General features: G+C 37.8%; 1 pseudogene; it reads left to right on the forward strand.

The window, feature by feature from the left end:
* Positions 1-7206: 7206 nt before the first annotated feature.
* Positions 7207-8112, forward strand: LOC131784710 (uncharacterized; annotated as a pseudogene).
* The last annotated feature ends 1105 nt before the right edge of the window (positions 8113-9217 follow it).

Below are 9217 nucleotides of genomic sequence, written 5' to 3' on the forward strand. Positions count from 1 at the left end.
CAGAAGTCTAAATTAACTTTGTACTACTTTACTTAAAACAAATAACACTGTCACATACAAAAGCATGCAGCAGTTCAGTTAAAGTTACTGTCTGTAACTTTGTTATTTAATAAATCTATATTAATATGCATCAATTTTATTGGCTTAGATGCAAAAGTAGATGATGTTTTTAAGGTTACAATAAAAAAATTACCAGAGAGTAAGCTAAAGTCTGTCTATTTTTCTCCTCTGTTAGATATGTTACATTACATTGTTCTTGGCCCAAGAAATAGACAGCTGGGGTGTTACAAATCCATATAGTTTACCATGGTGTAGATTGGCTATTAAAAATTTCCCAAGCGGGAAGGCTGCAAATACTCCATAAACCAAGTTTAGTATGCTGAATACCAATCATGGAATTACATTACTTTCCATTGTGGTTTTCCATTTTTCCAAATTAGGGAAAACGGTTAGAACCAAATTTGTTTAGATACAAATACAAACATTTATTTAGTAGCAAAATACACAAGAGTGGTTTTCTCACTTTACACAGTGGGTTCTTTTAAAATCCAAGTATGAAAAAAAAGAAAAGAGAAAAGAAAAAATCCATGTTTGGGAAAAGGAAGATCCCAGTACGTTCACCTGTTGCCAACAAATCCAAATAAGGTTTTGTTTATTTCCAATTACGATGTTCTCACCCAAATTTTGGAATCCAAGTTTGACATAATAAAAAAACACATTGGTATGAAGACAAAATCCATGTTTGGAAAACTTGTATTATTTCCATGTTTGGAAAATAGTCAACTTCCACACAAAATCCATATAATACCATATAAAATTCCCAATTAGGAATTTTGCCCAATTTTCCAGTGTATGTCACACTAAGTAGAGTTACCACCTTTGAAGGCTTACCTATAACGGATCTCTGTGAAAACAAAATTGCCATCCATGCCACTGTTGAGAAAGAGATGGAGCGATTAAGAACTGCCAAACTTAAGCTTTGTATATCACCACTTTATGACACAACAAGTTATATTCTAAAAATCTGTTATCTAAATGCAAGGTCACTGCATAGACACATACAAGACATACACGAAGACTTGAACTATTCAAGTTCTGATATCAATGTTTGTGTAGAAACAAGATTCAGTTACCAAGACTCTTGAGACAAATATAACATAATTGGTTACAGTCTTTCAAAATGATAATCCACATAGTCTTAGATCAAGACCTTTTGGTGGTACAGCTGTGTACAGAAAAATCCCATATTCCCCTGGATATCCCTACTGTCATTGTCCAGTATCAATGGGTTAGTATTCTTTTCACTTCTTCTTAATATAGCCCCCTAACCATTGTCCTCCATAAGAAACTTATCACTAGTTGTTACTAATTCTTTTACTAAATCCGTTTAGTTGACCTCTTTGTCATAGGACTATCATTGTAGTACTGTTCTGATTTCAAAAGTCATGTTCCTTTTTTCCCCTTCTCTTCAAACAGACTTCATTCACATGCATCATCTCAAGAGGACATGTGTACATGGCAAAAGCAGTGTCTTGCAGTTCTCCTGAGATGAAGAATACAGCTTAATGAAACAATCTCTCAAGATTACATAAAATCACATCTTTCATGTAGCCACAGTTAAACCACATTCTGCACAGTGCATGTTACTTCCACCACAAAGTCATACTTTGATCACTTTAATCTGCTCTCTTATGAAAAAGATGTACATGGAAATTTATTCTTCTTTGTGAAAAGTGTATTTTTTCTATACCAACACTGTATTTAATAGATCAACCTCATATATATACCACATTGCCTATATACATCTATATACTGTAGAAACATAACTATCATAACTATTATGTAGAAACATAACTATCAACAACTGGATGAGGTATGTGAATTCCTCTTTCCTAAGATAATTCACCAAGAAATATTTATTGATTCCTGCAAACACTACAATGATCTTCTAACAGCGACAAAGACAAACTATTATCGGACTCTGATCAGCTCCTCTGACCAATCACAACTATTCAAGATGGTATCTCGCCTATTCTTATCGAAGAACATTGCTGCACTCCCTAATAATGATTCATTGGATACATTGACCGAAACGTTCAACGATTTTTTTATCAAAAAAATTGAGAAAATAAGATCGGATTTGGACTCCCATACTGCCCAAGCACCCGACATCAACGTCAATTATCCAGTCACCTCGTCGTTCCAAACTTTTCAACCTGTATCTGCTGATATTGTTCACAAACTTATTGTTCAATCTCCAACTAAGTCTTGTCAACTGGATCCCATTCCAACACGAATTCTAAAGTCAATTCCACACTTGACGCCAATTATAACCAAGATTATCAACGCCTCCATGGCTAACGGAGAATTTCCTGATCAGTTAAAACAATCCCTGGTATGTCCATCTTTAAAGAAGCCTTCATTGGACCCGAACTGTCTCTCAAATTACAGACCGATTGCAAATCTATCTTTTCTCTCAAAAACAATCGAAAGGGTGGTCGCAAATCAAATATACAGATTTATGGCCGAGAACCAGTTATTTCCAGCGATGCAGTCAGCATACCGCAAATACTACTCCACTGAAACTGCTTTAATAAAAGTCTCAAATGACATCCTAAGAGCTGTAGATCAAAAAGAAGAAGTAGTACTTGTTTTGCTAGACCTTTCCGCTGCGTTCGACACGATCGACCATAACATATTACTTGAAAGAATGGAGAAACGTTTCGGATTTAGAGGTATCGCACTAAAATGGTTCAAATCATACCTAGAACATCGTGTTCAGTCAGTGAAGATCAAACACTCTATCTCTAAGCCTCGACATATCTCCTACGGCGTACCCCAGGGATCAGTACTTGGTCCACTACTCTTTCTAATGTATACCTCGCCTACAGAAGACATTGTTGCTGAACATGGCCTAAACTGTATGATATATGCCGATGATTCGCAACTTTACATAAAGATAAACTCCTCTGACAGAATGCTAGGCATGGAAAGATTGAAATCATGTGTTAATGCAATCATGGAGTGGGCCAAGAAAAACAGATTGCAGTGCAACCCTTCAAAAACAGAAATCATTCATTTCCTCTCACGCTTCTCAAAAAATCCTCCTTTCTGTAATATCAATATTGGAGATGATATCATTAATTTATCTAATACTGTCCGAGACCTAGGCGTCACGCTTGATTCTGTGATGAACTTACGCTCGCATATAAATTCCATCTGTAAATCGTCGTCTCTAGCAATCAGAAATATTGGTCGCGTTCGTAAATACCTCTCGACGCAGCAAAATGAAAGATTGATACACGCCTTTATCTCATCGAGACTTGATTATTGTAATAGCCTATTGTACGGTCTACCGATTTGTGACATCGAAAAATTCCAACGGATCCAAAACACAGCTGCCCGCTTGTTAGTCGGTGCCAAATCAAGAGACAGTATAACACCTATACTTAGGAAACTTCATTGGCTCCCGGTCACAAAACGAATTCAATTCAAGATACTGTTGATAACATACAAAGCACTAAATGACATGGCTCCAACCTATCTTGTTGAACTTCTTAGTCGATATATTCCAGCACGAAACCTCCGTTCATCAAATATGAATCTACTTGAGGTCCCAACAATTCGAACTAAAACGTATGGGCAAAGAGCATTCTCCTACGCAGCACCGTATTTGTGGAACCAACTACCTGAATGCATAAAAAACGCCGAATCTGTTGACTCCTTTAAACGCTTATTGAAAACTCATCTTTTCAAAAATTAAGCCACCAGATTATTTGATATCGTACGTTGTCAAACATATGCATAACACGTAATAATTCATTAGTTTAGATAGAGTAGCGAATTGCATGTATAGGATTTTTATCGAAATTTTGTTAATTTGTAATTGTAAAGCGCATAGAGTTCAATTTTAATGCGCTATATAAGAACTTATTATTAAATTAAATTATTAAATAACATAAGAAAGTAGTTAGATAAATTATACACATATATCAAAACTTTCTGATGCATTGTTCCACATGTGCTCTCACAAATGGTTCATTTACAAAAAGACCACCCTACCAGCTTGAGTTCTGTGACACTGAAGTCATTGATTGCATTGTGAAATAAAATTCAATTTAACCTTTTACATTAACTGCAGCAACTCTTGCACATGCATTGGCTAGTTTTCATTGTCAATTGTGGACGGACACATGAATTTGTAATTTTTGAGAAGCATCAACAAGTGAGCAGACAATTTCACTATTTGTTATCATAAAAAACAAATTGACATCAGTTTTTCATGCATCTGTCCTGTTAGTGATCATGGATTTAATCATAACATTGTCAGAATAGTAGCTGTAGGTCCACAAGGTGATGGCCACGTGGATCCACAATTTTCCATGCATTTTTTCCGTTATTAGCAGTGAATTTCGTCATAACATTGTCAAAGTAGTCTGTGGATCCACTCGGCTATTGCCTCGTGGACCCCCAGCTAGTTTGACAATGTTGTGACAAAGTATATCATCAATAGGGGACGGATGCATGAAACACTGACATCAACTTGTTAATTGGAGATCAGCTGTCTAACAGGTATAAGATGTAACCCCCACAGCAAGGAGGGAAAACTTCCTTTTGTTCATTTCCTAAAGATTACAAAAATCATTCTAAACCTATTTTCATTCTATTTGCTCATTCTCGACTTTCTCATTACCACTAGGGGTGGACCATTCGATTTTTAAGGGGAAATGTCGTTGAATTCAGCAAAAAAAAAGTTCCTAGAGACTGAATAAAAGTCACTACATGGCGTTTAAAAAATTAGAGCCTTATACACTGTCCCAAAAAATTTTCCTACTGGGAACAACTCACCCACCCACCCACCCATCCCCTCCCCCTTCAGAACTCAAATGGTCTGCCAGTAGGACATCCTTTTAACCCCATAAAATTGTGTAGATTTGTTTTAGAATTCACTAGGGACATCTCCATGTTGCAGGAGATTGCAAACAATGATTACCCAAAATTTTGCACGTGCCAAGCCTCAAGATAACAGTCCTTGACCTTTGTTGCCCTATGGATCGAAAAACACCAATCAAAATGCCTGATTTTCTAACAGAACTATGAACCCTGTTTTCTCAGTGGTAAGTTCTTTCTATATATTAACCATCAAAACCACCACCCTCTTATTCAAACTGCCAAATTGGTTCAGAGAATTTCTGTCCACCCATGTTCGTGTTAGAGACATGCTGCCAAAGGTGAAAGCTGCTAAAAAGCATTGAAAGACTGGTCTGAGAGTGTCTCAGTTAGTCAGATGTCCACAAGTAATAGTTCCACATGAGTCTGCCCTCTAATACGCCAGGCAAAATAAACCAGTTTGCATTGCCCCCAAAAAACCACGCTTCCATGATTGCCTGTGCATCAACTATCCCCACCAAGACAAAACAAAAAGAACAGAATGGACTACAGCACCCTGGTTTAGCAGGCTGAAGAGAGCACAAAGGAAGCCTTTTGCTATTCAAAGAACAAGCAACCATTACTAAATGAAGGTCAAAATAGCCACACACCAATTAAGTTGCAGAAGTTTACCTTCACCAAAGAATGAGCAAAACTTGTCAAAAATGACATGACTAATATCAGCCAACCTCTTCCTACTGAATATTAATTTCAGTTCTAGCCACCTGCTGCAAAGTCATACCCAAACCTAACCCTTGACTAAATCAAGCAATTGTCACACCATGGGGACTTGCTTACCTTCCAAGGAAAACTACTTTACCAAGCTGATTATACCCTTATTGAAAAAAAAAACCTATTTTTGGAGATACCACAGGAACAATAACTGTCAGTCTGTGGAGAGAATTCATTCGAGTGGTACAGGTAGGAAAAGTGCACCAAATTGCTCCTCTGCAAGTTAAAACCTGGAATGGTCTAGAGAGGTTGTCTGGAAATTCAATGTGACGGCCTCTTCAAATGAAAATTTTCTTTTATGTTTACATAGCTCCACTGATAGAGGTCACAAACATCTAATGCCTAACCAGAATCTGTAGTTTATCATTAACATGAAAACCTTGGTGCTAAATGTCCATTGTGATTGATTCCAAACTTTGAGGAAGTAATACATTGTAACTCTGCAACAAGGTGGTTTTGCTTTTATTAGAATATGATACTTATGTTTGGTAGCAATACATGTGTATTAGGCCTTTATTTGTATACTACCACTCCTTTTCAGTTAATTGTTTGGTTTTAGTTAACTCATCACAATATTGATATAGATAAAAAATTATACTCTTTCGATGAGCTGAAAACAGCAAGGTGCCTTTTCATGTATCACCAGCGCAAAAGTAATAACTCAAATACAAATGTTAACTAGGCTCAGCAACAATAGATCACACTAGCAACCAATCAGATGGACACGAAGAAGGTTGTGCTAATCGATACACACTGTATCTGACCAAAATAAAAAAAAGCTTGGATATTTCTATGTAAATTGATAAACACTAACAAAAGTGCATTCCTGAGAGAGAATTCGGCTAAAGGACAAATTTTGATAGCACACACTTCACTTAGTCAATACTTTCAAATTTACCTACTGTCAGTTTGTTGATTTCCTGTGAATGTTTCTCTCATGTATACATCACAAATAAGTAATAACATGATTTCTCATGTGATAAGCACTTGTAAATTTTTCAAATACTTCAAACTGCACACACCCTATGACTTCATAACATTTGTTGTTCGTGAAAAATTTACTTGTGCTTATTTAGAATGCTTAGATCAAACACTTAGATCAATTTAGCTTAAACTTTGTTGAGTTTTTATGAAGACAGTTCAATAGAAGTGACATTTGTTAAGTCTATAGTTAGAGCTACTTGATGTGGATTAGATAACCATCAGGCATCCTTGGAGACCCAAGGTTAAATCAAATCTGTAGACCTCCTAAAACCACAGTCTTAACAGATCAGTTCCAAACTGTCACAGTCATTCTGCATTTTGATTGGCATTTTGCTCTTGACCAACTGAAAATAAAATTTTGTGCCCTGATGGACAAAAGAAACCTATGCTCAGCATTGTCTTACTTTACATGTATGTATTGTCCACAATTAGTCATACATTCAAACTAAATCAAGCTCCGGATGGCTTCTAGTGTAGACTAAATCATTTCTCAAATGTCCTGGACCCATCTACAAAGTTTTTTCCTTGTGTTCTGGTACACAAAATGTGAATAATACTCATATGAAATGCTTCCTTAGAGTTAATTTCACATTTTTGTTAATATCACATTTTCACTGTGGGAATAGGTGTGGCGTCTGCCACAGCGACAGTAGGCAATGTTCGTGTAATGAATGCCCACCTCAGAAAAGAAAAAAGGCATCTAAGAAAAAAGGCATCTAAGTCAACAGCCTCCAGTCAACAGCCTGCAGATACGTCGCACGACGATCTAAAGAAAAAGTACGAGTCACTGCAAAAGGACTACAAAAGAGTGGGTCAGGCCTTCCAGAACCAGCAGGAACAGAACCAGGAGCTGACGGCATTGCTAGAGGAACACAAGAAAGAGGCTGAAGAGCTAGCCAACCTTGTGCAGAACAAGGACAAGGTCGTTAATAACCTCGAGAGGCACCTCTTAAACGCAAAGAAGGTCATCGCAGAACTCCGAGCGGAGGTGCGACGCAGAGGCCAACCCACGCCACAAGAAGACCCACCCACATCACAACAGCAACACCAGCAGACCGCAGACATTCGCGTCATCACCCACAGCCTGGCCAACATACACGAACGATATGAACAGGTTCTCCAGACGATGAAAGAGAACAGATGCAGCAGCATGGCCTGTGCCTTCCCTCTTGCAGGCTGTCCTCGGAGCACACTACAAGACTTCGTGGCGATAGCAGAACTGAAAAAGGTCGACTCGAGGGGAACCGGACCTCGTCCTCCACGACCAAGAAGTTAAATCGGTGCGAGATCTGGAGGTTGTCTGTCGCAAAAGACTTCGGCGCTACATCCCGGTCATGAGCAACATGAGGAGAGAGGGGCAGCTGTTGCCAATGAAGTTCGAGGCACGATTCTACGAGTGAAGTATCTTGTATATTTCACCACTCACAAAACGGCTCCTTTAGGAGCCACCAAATCTATGAAAGGCTATTCTTGTCAATGTAGTGCACATGTTGGATGTTGTATCAAGCAAAAACCGAGAGAAAACATTAAGGTTTGTGTTAACGTTTAACCGACCAGCTACCGACAGGTTACCGACACATTACCAACAGTCGGCCGACTGTCGGCCAACAGGTAGCCTATAAACGGCTGACAATCGGCCAACTGTCAGCTGACTGTGGGCTGACTGTCGGCCGACAGTTGACTGACAGTCAGCCGACAGGTTTTTTGGGGAGCTCTTCCTCACAATTACCGAAAAGTCAATCAACCTACAAACTTCAGAACTCAATTCCACTTCATTATCCAAACAAAATCATGACTGAATCTATCAGGCCACTATGGGAGATGATGCTGAGGTTTTTCAGTTCCTAACATCCTCAGGTTACATGTGCAACCTTTGTTGTCAAAATGAGACCTTCATAACAAAGTTTGGCCAATAATCCTCATCTTGAAAATGAACATTTCAGGACTATTGTATGCTAGTTATCTTGTTTTATTGATGAACAGGAACAATATTGAAAACCATCTAACCATAATTGGCTACTAGCTCTTCTGATAGAAACTCAATAAGACACCAGACACTAAAAAGTAGCTCAATTTTGTAAGCCACATATGTACGCAATGCAGACCTGTTTTTAAATTATTATTATTTTACAATAAATATAACTTCACGATTATTTAATTCCGTTTCAGTAAGTTTTGTTTAGTTTACTCTTTTGGAACTTTCAAAATATGATGACACATCCAATTAGCTCTTAGGTCATAATTCCTTTTTTCCAAGGAAAAGTCCACTTTCCTTCCATGGATGTGGGTGGAAAAGTTTGTCATAATTTAAACTCATGGACTGAAGAAAATAAATGCTGGGTGTTTCTTCTTAGCAATCTTTTCAAGAAAATGTTTGGAACTGACCTTTTAACCTATTATTTTGAGAAAGATATAGAACTAAAATTGATGATTACAAAACATTAATTTTTTTAGTGCTGTCATGAGTCTTGGGAAAAGCATTTCTCTGGAGAAAGTCCAGAGCCACAGGACAATGCCAAACATCTTTGTCATCCCAGAATCCATCTTAGTTCACATGCCAATCTTTATCCGC

Source organism: Pocillopora verrucosa, chromosome 11 (genome assembly GCF_036669915.1).
Source record: "Pocillopora verrucosa isolate sample1 chromosome 11, ASM3666991v2, whole genome shotgun sequence".
Taxonomy (NCBI): Eukaryota; Metazoa; Cnidaria; class Anthozoa; order Scleractinia; family Pocilloporidae; genus Pocillopora; species Pocillopora verrucosa.